Raw genomic sequence first — 15,594 nt, forward strand, 5'->3', positions numbered from 1 at the left:
AGTTGAATAACAGCCCTTGTTCCCAAAATGAAATTCTGATTAGTCTTTTGGGCATACAAAACCCACCTCTGGATGCCATTTTTTTTCCTCCACTAAAAATTCTCATTGGGGCTTCCCTGGTGGCGCAGTGGTTGAGAGTCCGCCTGCCGATGTAGGGGACACGGGTTCGTGTCCTGGTCCGGGAGGATCCCACATGCCATGGAGCGGCTGGGCCCGTGAGCCATGGCTGATGGGCCTGCGCGTCCGGAACCTGTGCTCCGCAGCGGGAGAGGCCACAACAGTGAGAGGCCCGCGTACTGCAAAAAAAAAAAAAAAATCTCATCAATGTAATCAAGAGGGTCAACTAACATAGAGACATTAATTATAAATCTCAAATCTTTAATATAAGTTTTTGAGCTTGGAGAATAGGTTTGTAGAAATTTACAATATCAGCACAGGTCAACTCAGCTATATGTATAATGCAGCAGACTTAAGATGATGGTACACAAGCTACTCCTTTGCTCCCCGAGATCGTCTTCCAAAGGTACTCATTTTCAGGAGCCTACAATGTGAAGTAGGCAAAAGCAGACGTGCTTTGTTTATAGAGACTAAGATAGAGCTGGGGTTGAATTTGGCTCTGACCAATGTACTTTCACCTTCTCTTTACAGCATGTTTTGCAAACCATTGGTTGGTCTAACAGATAAAGAAATCCAATTTTAGGGCTCAAGGTATCCTTAGCAATTTTATTGTCAGTAATCTACTGATTAACTGGAAGTGAAATATTTTTTTTCCTGAACTTAAAGAGTCACAGTGTCAGCTCTATAGATGAGAACTCATGCAAAATTCTTTCTTTTGGAAACTTTTGATTTTAAATGGTGTCTTTCAGTTATATTTTCTAGGTATACTATAATTAAATTTTCAATGACTGTCTTTTATTCTGTAAATATTTCTTTTGTGTCACATGAATTTTACAGCAAAATAGTATTATGTTAAATAAATTGACTTGTGATGTAATTAAAGATTGTAGTTTTCCCTCCAGAAGAGATATGAAACATGTCAAGGTTGTGGGTCCAGCTTCTAGAACTCTCTTTTTACATTGCCCAGATGACAGATTCTAGATTTGAGATTATGTGATTTAAAAATGGAAAGGTTGATTCAATCCCAGATCTGCATGCTGGCATATTTGAGGTGTTTCTCAGCAAGCAGTGCAATAAAATATCTGGAAACTGACTGTTGTAGTCCTAAACTGATTATACCCTAACTGTTTATTACTGTTCACCATTGTCATTTATCAGAATAACCTGTTTGCTCATACCCCTAAAATACTATATGTTGATGAAGTCTCAGTGGTAATATTTCTGATAAAGAATAGCAAGTTAATGCTATCATAGTTAGGCTGCATTGTATTAAGTTTATATTTGATTTAGCAAGTTCTTTCAACTTCTTGTCTAGTTTCTATTATGTAAAGAAAATAATGGTTTTGTTGTAGCATAGCTGTTATTTTAAAACTTGCTTAAAAGTCGAAAGACGTTAGATACCTGTTACAGTTGGGCTCTTCAGGAAGCAGCCTCTGAGACAAGGATCACAGACTTTGGTTTTAGATATATCTGTGGTTGAAAATGAAGCCGTGTAGAGTTTATAGCAAGCCCCAGGAGAATAATCATAATTTAGACCCCTTGACTTCTAGACCAAAATATTCAGCAGAAAATTTTACACCACTCAAAAAATAGCAGCTGGGAGTTCCCTGGTTGCCTAGTGGTTAGGATTCCGGGCTTTCGCTGCTGGGGCCTGGGTTCAATCCCTGGTCGGGGAACTGAGATCCCACAAGCTGTGAGGCGTGGCCAAAAAAAAAAGAAAAAAAAAGCAGCTGGATGCTCCTGGGCTCTAATAGTAAATGAGCAGCTGATCATGGGACATGAATTGACCATGTAGCCAGAGCTGATCATCATGAGCTGGGCTCTGTTAGGCTTTCCAAAACATAAGATTCAGGGGGCCCAGCAATTTATTGTAAGACAGAAGTGGTACAAGTGGCAGCAGGCAAGAGCAGGGCCCAAGGGTAGACTATCATGTCATCCACCACTGTTGTACTTGGGCCTCTTGTTCATACGTGTTGCTCACAGCTATGGCTGCAAGGGTACCATAGAACCAGCTGATGGAGAGAATAAATTTCATGCTTAATTTGTGTTTGGACTGTTGCTTCATTCAAGGCTAACCTTGAAATATAGAGGTGAGGGGAACTTCTCCCAATGCACAGAACTTTGGGGATGATGTGCCTGATCATCTACCTTGTGTGGGAAATGATGTAACGTAGATGAGGATATATATAGACTCATAGGCTATGGTGACCTGTATTGGCTGGTTGGTTAGGGACCCAGAAAGAGAAAGAGTAGAAGATTAAGAACAAGGGAATCTGGGAAAAAAGCATATAGATAAACCTGTGAGACAGAAATTGAGAGAATGTAAATTAGGTGTGAAGATCTTTCCAGTAAAGCTCATAAGAGTTATGTATACTTTGTGTCTCCATTTCCTCATCTCACATGTTCTAAACGTACTTCACTCAACCTTTCAACCTCACCACTTTACTGTCAAGGTCACTAATGGTCTCTGTCTTGCCAAATCCAGGGTCTATTCTTCACCCTTATTTACCTTATTTCAACAGCATTTGACATTAACCGTCACCTTCTTTGTTCTTGAATTAAGGTTTTTCACGTCTTCTAGGATATCTAACTCCCTTAGTTTTCCTTTTATTACACTGAATACTAGTTTTCAGTCACTTTTTCAGGCTTCTCATCTTCTTTATGTCCTTTAAATGTTTAAGTGCTCCAACGCTAAGACCTTCGCCCTCTTCTCTTATCTATGTTTGTTTTTTCATTAGCTGATATTACATAGTCCTATGGCTTTAGATGCCATTTATAGCCGTCACTCCTCCCTGAGCTCCAAATTCGTATTATCTGCCTGCGTGACATCTGCGCTTGAATGAATAATGGCTAAATTAAAATGTCTAAACTGGAACTGTGGATTTCCCTCTGGAAACCTGCTTCTCCATGGGGTCATCCTTGGATCCTCTATCACACATCACATCTGGCCCATCAACATCAGATCTCACATTTGCACTCAAGATACAGCATAAACTCAACCCCTTCCCACAATCTTAGGCAACCTCCCCAGGCTAAGCCTATTAAACTACACTGAAAGCTAATGTATTGACACCCCACAGTTGTACTCTTGCTGTGCTATAATCAGTTCTCAACAGAGCCATCCCGGTGACCTTTTTTAAAAGCAGAAATGAAGTCATGTCACAGCTCAAAGCCCACCACTGGTTGCCATTCTGTTCTGAATAAAATCCAAACTACTTGCCATAGACAAACATGGTCTACCTGATTTAACCCCCGCCTATATCTCTGACCCTTTCTCCTAGTCCAGTCTTCTCTTCATTGATTCATTCCATTCCCTCTTGCAGAAATTCTTCTTCCTCCTATCTTTTTGTGGCCCTTTCCCTTATTTGATTCAAGACTCTGGTCAAATGCCACCTTCTTGAAGAGTTTTTGCCTGAGTTGCTTATTCAAACTGCGCATCTATCCTCCCCTTAGCTCTCACTATTTTTCTTCAAAGCACGTACCATTATCTGACATGCTATAATCTTTTCGTTTGTTTATTTTCTCCCTTTTCCTATAGAACATAAACTCATGAGGGCAGACATTAAATGTTTGGTTCACTGCTTATATTCATACCTAGAACTGTGCCTGAAATACTAAGCAGCATAGTAAACATTTGTTGAATTAAAAATCAGTTTTGTAAGTCATTGTCTCACCAACCTTGGAAGGTATACAAGATATACAATATTTAAGCCATCTTGCAGATGAGGGAGATAAGGCAGGAAGGTTAAGTAACTTGGTGAAAATCACATACTTATATTATTCACTGTTTGTATATGGTGGCTTAAATTTCTTTTAGACTTTAGCACCAGGAGAAAAATGTCTGCTTGGGAAATATAATGAATGTGATTTTTTTTTCAAGTTTATGTTTCCTTCTTGAGCTTTGCTTTAGAAACTTATAGCCAGGTTTCCACTTAAATCACTGCATTTTTTTGGTTGTTGTTGATCCTTATGCTTTATTTATTTTATTTCACATTTTCAAACTTTCCTCATTTAAAAAGTCTTATCTCTTCTGCTTATGGTCAAAATGTGCTTTATTTTAAGGTTTAAAATTCAAGTGAATAAATTTGGAAAAGTAAGCCAACTTCAAATCAGAATAACTAAGAAAGAATAAATTGTAAGGTATGAATTTGTTGTAGTTTTAGGTAAAAGTGTTAGCAAGGTAAAGTGAGATGATTTCCAACAGTCTTTCAGAGGCTTTACAGATTTATCAGAGAAGGAAGAGCTCAGGAAAAAAAAAGACCAAATAATAAATGAGGGTTACGTATTATTAATAATTCTGCTAAAAAGGCTGATATATTGAGCTCATTTTAAACATCTCTCTTTAACAAGAAAAATGAAGAAGGTAACGTGGGCAATTAGCTACTGACATGACCACTGCATATCTAGGTAATGATCAAAAGCGTGTGGGTGGTATGACCAGCCCAACCTCTCAAAAGGGGATGCGCTTTCTGACATGAGGCATGGAGTCTGGGCATTATTAACTATTTAAAGTTCACAGGGAATGCAGGTAAATTATTAATTTGTTTTAAGATTTTGATATTTATCTTCTGCTTAGTCATTTGACCTTACAACACACTAATGTGCTTTAAGTTTACTGCAAAAGAGTTTAAGCAATTAAATATGAAGTAAGATTTATAAATGTCAGTTTTTTAAAGGGAAGTAAAGCATATAGAATCAGCAACCAACAGGAATATACTTTCAGAATTTTTTGCCTCTGAAAGAAACTTTTCTATTTAAAAAATAGTATCCCTGACATCCTTAGGAGCAAAATGGATCCAAAGGCACATTTAATTATCACACTACCTGATAATACGATTTGTAATGTTACATCACATCATGCCATATTTCTTACTATACCATACTGTATTGTATTATATACTTGTTTTTTATTTTGTACCTATATTCCAAGAAAAGAATATAAGTCCTATGGAGTTGGGGATTGTATCCCTTTTTTTATGGTTATATGTCTGGAATATAATAGATCCTCAATAAATAGTTATTAGAGAATGTGTCATCTGACCTAATTGAATTTGAAGGCACAAGGGTCTGGTTACAAGTAGAGTACAGAACAATAGTAGTCTTTGTCAACCAGTGGCAACAGTTCCTTAAGAAGAAATGTCTTGCTGGAATAAAGTGTCAGTTAAAGGCATACCTTTGGCAGATCACACGGTAACTGTCACATCATAGAATGATGAGCATGAAGAATACAAAAATTTTGGATGGCCTGACTGTGTTTAACTGTACTTGGGAGTTAAAGGAAGAATACGACAGGCTCAGGGCGGAACAATCTCAGCTCAAGGCAACATCAGAGGAAAAGAACATTTCATCTCTTATAACCCAAATTTACATACAGAATCTGATTCTACAAGTTGGAGAACCTACAATACCAAGTGAATTACAGCTACATTTTTATGTGAAGTTTAGGGTTTCCATTTGAAAAATGAGGCTCTGAGAATTAGAATAGTGACATTTGGAAGGATTCAGATGACTCTGAGTGACCCAGCTCCAAACTGTATTGAACAAAAGCAGTTCCACCTTCCAGTCTGAAGAGGCTTGTTTACCTTGTTTGGAGAACCTAGAATAACTTTCTCAAGGATATTGCTAGTTATCCTTAGGCTCTACCACTACCATGCCCCAGGACCTCCAATCTCGCAGCCAGAGTCAGATTTCACCATGCCCAAGGAAGCCAATTACCAAGTAAAACCAAGGATAGAAAACTTACATATCAAAAGAATTCAAATATGAGATTAAAAGAATCTGAAACCTGAAGAATATATATGTGGATTCTTCAGTGATAGATAGACCATGGAGAAAACAACAAATTTTTAGATAGGGCAAAATTTATTAACATGGGGCATTTACCTAAGATGCTGGATTCAGTGTGCTAGCCTGAGCAGTTAGCATTTTCTTAGTTGGTTAACTAAAAGCAGGATTCAACTGTGTTCTACAGTGAATGAAATGAACACTCCTTGATAATTATGTACAAGAAGGAAGCCAAATACATAGAGAGATAGGGGAGTATCATGTGCAGTCCATTCACTCACCCTCTAACTGTCCTCACCTCCTTCATTTCAATGGGAGTTACGAAATCCTGGTGTTTTGCTGTCTGAGACAATGAAGGCAGAGTTCCTATGATAGACACAACGTGGGAACAAGAGCGAGAATTGTGAGGATCTTTGCTATGGGCTAATGGATCATGGGGTCTCTAAGACGAAATAGGTGAAAAGTACACTAAGGCGCTGCTTGATCTCTTCAGTGAATATAACTAGGTTTGGTGTGAAAAACCTTGCCCTAAGTTCCATGAAAGAGTTATATCCCCTGTGCAATTCCCAGAACTGAATTACTGGGAAAGTGGTTATTGTTGGGGGAAGATCCCACAATGATATTTTACATCATCTTCCTTCAATTGCAACTATTTGCCAAAGTGACTGAGCACTGGGGAAGGGTGAATACCCAGACCTTTTAGGATTATGGGACATTGGCTCTTAACCAGCACTAATCCTTCGAGACAGAAAACATCACTATTCAGCGTGAGGGTTTAAGGGGTCAAAGGAAGAATGGAATTTCGCTCTGTGTTTGTCTTGTAATTGTCTCAGTGGATCTGTCACACCCTGCGGTTACTATTGCAACCCTGAGTGTTAGATTGAAAAAGGGACAATTAGAAATTAGCAGAAGCCCTACTCTGACTCCTTGACCCATAGAGTCAGAATCATCATCATAGGAAGCAGAAGCTGCTTCCTGGTGCTGAGATAGCAAACCAAAAACAATGCCATTCTTGGGTAAGTCAGAGATATTAGTATTGTCCTCAAAGACTTGGAAAACACAGGGGTAGTAATTCCTACTCTCACATTTAATTCTTCTGGATAAATCATAGCGAATGACAGTGGAGAATTGTGAGCTTAATCAGATGGTAATTCCAAATGCAGCTGCTGCTTCAGGTATGGGTTCTTCAGTGGAGAAAATCATTATTGCCCTTTGCCACTGGGTGTGCATTAGTAATTTTGAAAGATAATGCATTTTTTCTTTTTTTTTGAATTTTATTTTATTTATTTATCTTTTATACAGCAGGTTATTATCTATTTTACACATATTAGTGTATACATGTCAATCCCAATCTCCCAATTCATCCCACCCCCCCAACATTCCCCCCTTTGTGTCCATACGTTTGTTCTCTACATCTGTGTCTCTATTTCTGCCTTGCAAACGAGTTCATCTGTACCATTTTTCTAGATTCAACATATATGCATTAATATATGATATTTGATTTTCTCTTTCTGACTTACTTCACTCTGTATGACAGTCTCTAGGTCCGTCCATATCTCTACAAATGACCCAATTTCGTTCCTTTTTATGGTTGAGTAATATTCCATTGTATATATGTATCGTACTTTCTGTTGATGAGCACAGACCATCAGAAACAGTTTGCATTTACCTGATGGAGACTGAAGTACACTTTTCCTGTCTTACTGTAGGGTTGGGCTAGCTCTTCAGATCTTTCAAAAGCTAGTACACAGACTCCATGACCTTCTCACCTTACCACAAGGGGTTATCATGTTCTGTTACCTTGATGACACCATGGAAGTTCTATAGGCTCAAGGAAAATACCACCAGGCAGAAACCTTGATCTACAGAAAGGAATAAGAGTACCAAAAATAAGTGAGTGTATATGAAATATTTTTCTTAGTTTCTTTAAAAGGATATTAACTCTCTAAAGTGAAATACTGGTAATGTATGGTGGGTTTATAAGTTATGGAGGTGTAAATACATGACAACAGTAGTGAAAATGGCAGGGGGTATTGTAAGTTTCTTATATGTGAATTAGTATAAAATTAATTCAAGTAAGACTGTAATAAATTAAGTATGTACATTATTATCTCCAGAGGCTAAAACAAAGACTTATTGCTAAAAATCTAAAAAGGTGATAAATGGAACATACTAAAACATACTCAACTAATACCAAAGGAAATAGGAAAATAGAAACAAAAAATATGGAGAAGGCAGTTAACAAAGAGCAAGATGGAAGAAATAATTGTCACATATAAAGGAGATACAGATAAATCCCAAATCATAGTTGGAGAACTTAACACTCCATTCTCAGCAATTTATAAGACATGCAGGAAAAAGAAATTTCATTAAGTGTATAGAATATTTGAACAAATGTATTAACAAACTTCACCAATGACATTTAGAGAACACTACACACAACAACTTCAAAATAAATATTTTTTTCTGCAAGTGTATGCAGAGTAATCACCAAGATATACCGTGTGGTGGCCATGAAACAAGTCTCAATAAATTTCAAAGAACTGAAATTAGAAACAAACGAAGGCAGAAGAAGCAGTGCCACTATTTAGCCTCTGTCACTCTTGTCACCCTGATAAAATCAGTGGGTTAATTTCAATTATTCCTTTTCTCATCAGCATCTCTCTCACTGTAAAACATTAATGAACAGAAACCTCAGATAGAATCGGAAGACCAGAACAGGGAGCTCTCATGCCCTGAAATGATAGCAGAGCCCAACAGGAAGAAGAAAGACACCTCTTCTTTCCTGACGAGGACACAAACAATGAAAAATCGTGGACTCTTTGTTTACTATGGCGCTCCCAACTTCCTTTTCCCCTCTATAAAAGAGTTCTTCTTCCCTTTCCATGCTGAGACTTGCACATGGTTCACCATGGTTGCAGACCCCGAATTGCAATTCTCTGCTGATCCCAAATAAAGCCATCTTTGCTGGAGAAATATCTGGCAGGCTGATTGTTTCAGGGCAACATCACCTAAAAAGAACCATCACCTATGCATTTCTCAGATACATGTTCTCTGACCACAATGGAACTAAGTTAGAAATCAGTAACAAGATGCCTGAAAATCCCCGAATATTAGGAAATTAAGCTGCACACATGTAATAGTGAATTGATTTTTAAAAATCACTTAGGAAACTAGAATATAATTTATATAAATGAAAATATAGAACACAACGTACTAAAATTTGTGATATGTAGCTAAAACAATGCTAAGAGGTAACTTTAAATACATACATTAAAAAAAAAAGTAAAGGTTTTGAAATCAGTTATCTAATTTCCCAGCTCAAATAGCCTGGAAAAGAAGAGAAAATTACACAAATAATAATAATTAAAAAAAACACTAGAAGGAAGGAAATAATAAGAGAAGAAATCAATGAAACAGAAAACAAAAAAAAAATAGAGTAACTTGATAAAACTGAAAATTGGTTCTCTGAAAAGATTTATTTTAAAAAATTGATAAAGCTGTAAAAAGGGGAACATTGAAGAGTTACAGACAATAAAAAGATAACAAGAGAAATTGTGAACAACTTTATGCCTATACTCCATTTATGTGAATGTCAAGAATATGAAAAACATGGTAATGCAAGTCAGAATATTCATTTCCTCTGGGTGGGGGCACTAACTGGGAAGAAGCATCAGAGAAATTTTGAAGGTAGTAGAAAGGGTCTACTTCTTTATCTGAGTGGTGGTTACACGGTATTTACTTAAAAATTCATATTAACTGTATACATAATATTAGAGTGGTTTAGGCAACTTGTATGTGTATTACCTCAAACAACAACAGTGACATATATTCATGGGGCCTGTCTGCACGACTACTTAAAACAATAGTTAAATCTTTTTTTTGTTTTTGCGGTACGCGGGCCTCTCACTGTTGTGGCTTCTCCCGCTGTGGAGCACGGGCTCTGGACGCGCAGTCTCAGCGGCCATGGCTCACGGGCCCAGCCGCTGCGCGGCATGTGGGATCTTCCCGGACCGGGGCACAAACCGTATCCCCTGCATCGGCAGGCGGACTCTTAACCACTGCGCCACCAGGGAAGCCCAATAATTAAATCTTATACCAAGTGTCTCTACTGAGTTCCTATACTTTTCCTGACTATCTAGTTATTTACATATAGTTTCAGTGAGACTCTATCCTTCACCCCCACACCCCCAAAAAGTTAAAATTTACAACCCTACCACAACGAAGATCTTGCTTAATTAGATATGACCATATCTTTGTTAGAAATGAGAACTATGTATCATATGTTAAAACTATGTCTATAATGTTCTCCCAGGAAAATGGCTTGAAGGTCTTGTCTGTGACACGTACTCACAGGTAGTCAAGAATGTTACTCTTTGACAACTAGGTCAAAAAGTACATTCCCAAACTTGGGACTCTCTGAGAAAGGATTGGTAATAGGTTTTACAGATTATAGATTTTATAGACAGAACCTGGTAAATGTAATTTTGATGATTCATGATTCCTAATCTCAATAGATAAGCTTATGAAGACAAAAAATATTTCTGATACATAACAGTAAATTATAATCTTAGAGATTTTACAAATCCTCCACATGGATAGTTTTTCACTCATAAGCTTTAGAATCCTCTGGGTCTGTTTTTAAAGCTAGATATTAAGGAGTTTTATATCAATTAATTAATATCTCTCAACTTCCACGAATAAAACTGACCAAATAAAATACCAAATTAACAATATTAATTTTTTTTAAATGTGTGTGGTCAAATTCATTCCTTAGGGACAGAGATCTGCCTACAGTGAGAGATCTTGGAAAGAAGGCTGACCCTTGGTTCTGAGGCAGTAGGCCCAGAAACACACAATATGTCCAAGAGTCAGAAAAAAACACACACTTTGTACCTTTAGGTAGCAAAAAATAAAAGGATTGTCCTACCTAGTTCTAGTCCCCAAATTGAAACCTTAAGCATTTCCTGCAAATTACTGCTTCTATAATAAAAACATTATCACTGACTTCTGCAATGCTGATTTTAGAGGAAATATGGCTCCTTTTGCAACATGAACAAACTAAGGTAAACTTACTAACCTTGCTCTTTTTGTTTCCTTTAAATACCTCTTGTGTTTTTCATTTGGCAAATTGGACCTTGTCACATCTGTACAAATCGATTTCTTATTTACTTTATATTGTTTCTGAATATTCCTTTCACAAAAGTGAAGTATTCAAATCATTATTAGTGTCTTGGTTACCTTCAGAACTAGAGGGAGAGAGAACTTTGAAGGCAGTTGTGACTCATGTACAACAGAGAAAAGGGGTTAATGTAGATATATTCACAGAATAGCTGTGAATATCATATCTGATATATTTCAATGCCTATAGTAAACACATTAGTCTCAGTAAAAATTATTTCAAAAAGGCAGGTTTCACAATCATGATTCTATTTTAATCAATAACTTTGTGCCACACGATGACCATAAGTTAGCCATTATAATATATTCAATTAAGTGACGATATAGTTTGACTTAATTCTTTGTCAGTGGATCCTCAGTTGAACCATATATTCTCATTACTGTACTTTTTTGAAACTACATGATTTTAGAGATGAATGCCTGCTGGAGTAGGTTTTGACAAAACCCCTCAACATCTGCTACAAGTAAAGTCATTTAGGAGTTAGATAATATTTAAAGACTCCTGGGAAATAAGGTACCCTATAACAAACAAAATCAGAACATGCAGAGATTTATGGAACCCCAAAACCACAAATTTAAATCTCTTAACCAAAGGAGAAAAAGTTTTAACAATTTTACTGAAAGATTTCAAACAGTGCAATCGTCCTGATTGGCATGGTCTGATAGAAATAGAAATGTGCCCATTAAAAAATAATAATGCTAATTGGTGGCTCAGGAAAACACATAGTTCTTCAATAATCTCACTTGTATTACATTATTTTATTTGGGAGAAAATGCATTTAAAAATTTCCAACATTTTATAAACTATAGCAAGGTGTAGAACAGAAAAGGAAGACATGCCCCCCCCCCCCCCGCAAAGAAAGTAACTGAAACCAAGAGTAGCTGGCTGGGCAGAGGAGTAAAAGACTTTCTAATTAGCCCTCCGATGCATCTACAATCATCCTTTTTTATAGTTCAGGCGGCAGGATCTAGCCTACACTACTGTCAGGGTTTATGTGTAATCTTCCAGTGTCATTGAACATAAATCTCAGTGAAAATCATGGTGATAGTCAAGAAATGAGCCCTTTCTTCAATTTTGAGCAACATACTGAAAAAACATCATAAGAGTTTGAAAAGGAGAGAGTTTTTTTCTCTCTGCTAGATGGAGAGTGGTTTCTTTTTTCTTTTTTCTTACCAAACTGACAATGATATAAATTTTTTTTAACTTAAAAGATTTCACTTTCATTTTTAGCCAGCTTACTTGATCCGGGGGTTAAGAATAGCTTCCTCTAATGGTGTCAATCTGGAGAAAGAGAAAGACTTTCTCAGAGGAAGTAGCTAGTCAGTTGCTGTGTGGGCAAAGTGTAATGTAAAGAGGGTGGGATCATCCGGAACCCTCCTACTCTGTCTCCTGCTCTTTCCACCACGTCCAGCTGCTTTTTCCTCAAACTATGGCTTGAGACTGAGAAAAAAATAAGTGGACCTGGCAGAAGCACGTGACAAAAGCTCTACGGAAAAGTACCTTTACTACAACACTGACTCTGTAGCTCACAGCTAATTAATCCCACAATAGAATGTGAGTTGGCTAGTTGTATTTTGAATGTCCTCATGTGGCCTCTCTTGACAGGACTTGGCACCAAGGGTTTTAAGCTTTCACCCTATTTAATATTCATGTCTAAAGAAGCAAGGTGCCTTGGGATATTAAGAATTTTTAAAAAATTGGTCCTTTAGGTTTAGATTATAATGGAAAATTCAACAGCTATAGCTGCTGGAGACAAAAGGTGAACAATTCACATTCTGAAAGTAAACTATCAACTATATGCTGAATAGGAAAAGCCATAATTATTGAACAGTGAAGTGACAGGCTTTGCAATGGAGTGGTTTAGTAAATTGTATCCACCAGAAGTTAATATCCCACATGACATGATTCCTGAGAGCAAAGTTCCTTACAGCAGTAACAATATTTCAATGAAAGATTTACCTTGGATGAAGGGAGTGAAATCAGATATCAAAAATATATTGTTAAAATGTATGATACTCCTTTTAATGAAGCACCAATCCCTATGTATAACTCATTGTCCATTAGTCATTCAGGCCTTTGACATGTATTGTGGCTTGAACCATATTTAATCCACGGGAAGCAGATTTGAAGTTTGCTAGGAATTTTCCTCACTGCAATTCCACATTGCTGCCAATATTGTTCTAGTCTCATGGTGTGTGCCTACAGCATGGAACAGGTACAACTGAAGACAGATGTACAGCAGCAACTCTTGAGTTACTATTCTTGATGTGCCCCAGGGCTGTTCCTGGCCAGGGGGCCCATTATGGAAAATCTCCCAAGTGGTGCTGAGGGGCATCTTTGGTTAAGAACTGCCATAATGAGGTTAGAATGAGAAGGTGGATGCTTCCCTACTCTTAAGGGAAAATATATCTGGAAAACATTTTCATTTTACTTCTCTGTAGCATTTTTTGTCTTTTTTCTTAACCATACTCTATGTTTTTATCTCCAACTTTCTTCCCCTTAGTAATATACACTATCCACTCCCATGGATTTCTGTATGATGTGCCAGATTATCACATTTGATTCATATAATAGTTCAAATATTATTCCTTTCTAAACTTTACTTATGAGAGAAATGAGAGAGAGCAGGGTAAAAACAAGTAAGATTTAAGGCATACCGATAGTGAATGGTGTTTGTTGAGGTTTTTTTGTTTTTGTTTTTTTTTAATTCCATGATTTTTCTACTATAGTACGTTGCCTGGATTTTCTGTTGCCTCTAATTAATTAGGATTCATTCTGCCTCTTAAAGGGAGTACCAGCTCCCAGCAAAGTTTACTGAGTAAGGGAAACATCATCTCACGCTGACTCAGTCCTGGGCATAAAGACAGCTGCGTATACATTATGAACTCCAAACATATCTTTTCTTTACCTTGTTATATTGGAAATTTTACAAACTTTCCCCTAAATTCAGATAGATGGTAATAATGGATAAAATGACTCATATTCCTTTGGATTTAAAAAGTGTATTTCCAAGACTCCACCATTAAAATAAAAATTCCTCTGGGAAGTATAATATATAAATTCCATATTAGGTATTAAAACTTACAGCTGGACTAATATTCCTCGTAATTTTTCATCACTTTGGCAAATGAAGACAAAATATTCAGCATATAGGGAAATCTGTACTTTAAAATTTTAATAAGCAAGTGGGTATAAGAAATGTCCAGAAACTGGAATAGTCCCAACTCTTGCACAGGGTTGGAGAAACACAGAGCATCCTAGACAGCATGTTGGCCCTGGACATCTGAGAGAAGAAGGGGCTGGGTGTACCAAATATGGGAGAGGAGAATGGGTGGTTGAAAGGGTACTAATACAAACACTGATGACTTCATTTAATTTAAACAGACCAGTATGGCACATAAGCTCAGGCCAAGTAGGTATCTGATGCAAAGAACCTTAGACCTGGAAGAAGCATAGCATCCTTTTTCTAATTTGAACTCTGTAGATAAGGAAACTGAATCTCAGTGATATTAAGTGAAGCACAAGGTAATATCTTTCATACATGGTAAATGGTTTAGTGTACACTTTTTGTTCAGCTCTTTGCATAGTACCCACAACCTACTAGTTTTTGCTAAATATATAGTGAATGATTGCTCAGCTGTCAGTCATTTATACTTTTATTTGAAGGAGTTTTTTAGTATTTTAATTTTTACAGACTCCTTCCTTGGTAAGTAGTATGCCTGAATATAATTTAGAACCATTTTTGCTGTGGTTAAAAAATTCCAGATTTCAACAGATTTTGAAGAGTGGAAGCTCTTATTTTGGACAATGGATAGATGATTGACACTATATATAAGATATAACATCCAGGCAATTTATTTTCTCTGTGTTGGTATCAAACACATGGGGAACCTGAATTCACATCAGTATATAGATATTTAGCATAATAATTGGCATCACTGAGAAGAGATCCTCCAAAGGGCTACATGGAATTATTTCTAGTTGCTCTTGGTAGACAGTTTGGTGAGTATGTTTTTATTGCTGGATTAAGTTGCCCATGTCAGATGGTAGAAAGAAAGGGCTTTCTAATACCCTAGTGGTCTTCCATGAAGAATAATTACTGCTAATATTGTTTTTGTTCTTTTTATAAATATTGTAATTTGTATCCTACGGAAATTAACTAGGATTTTAAATGACTCAATCTTCACAGTAAACTCTAGTCATTCAACTGACAAAAATGTGTTCTTATTTGAATTATGAACATAAAACTCAAGAGTTTTGCCTCCTCTTTAGCCTTGAAAAGTTGTGAAATAAGTAATTTTGAAAGACAGTCCTTATGATTAAAGAAAACAGTGAAGTCATTCACCTTATCAAGATATCTTTTCACATTTTCCTCTTTTTTCCCCATGAAGAAATTGTGACTTCTAAAACTCTCGAACAATCTTTCAAAATCTTTCTTATTTCATTAAAACCATGTACAAATATAATGCCTACTTAAGTTACTTTTTAAAACTTCTTTTTACAAACTTTTC

The 15,594-nt window shown here is 36.7% G+C and overlaps 1 long non-coding RNA gene across 1 annotated transcript in view; it reads left to right on the forward strand.

Annotated features, from left to right (window-relative positions):
* Positions 1-15,594, forward strand: part of LOC111179351 (uncharacterized) — an 82,900-nt gene that overhangs the window by 34,435 nt on the left and 32,871 nt on the right. The gene's annotated exons all lie outside the window — the stretch shown is intronic.

The sequence above is a fragment of the Delphinapterus leucas genome, chromosome 9 (assembly GCF_059928025.1).
Source record: "Delphinapterus leucas isolate spDelLeu-1000000601 "Yukka" chromosome 9, BTC_Dleu_Yukka2, whole genome shotgun sequence".
Lineage (NCBI taxonomy): Eukaryota > Metazoa > Chordata > Mammalia > Artiodactyla > Monodontidae > Delphinapterus > Delphinapterus leucas.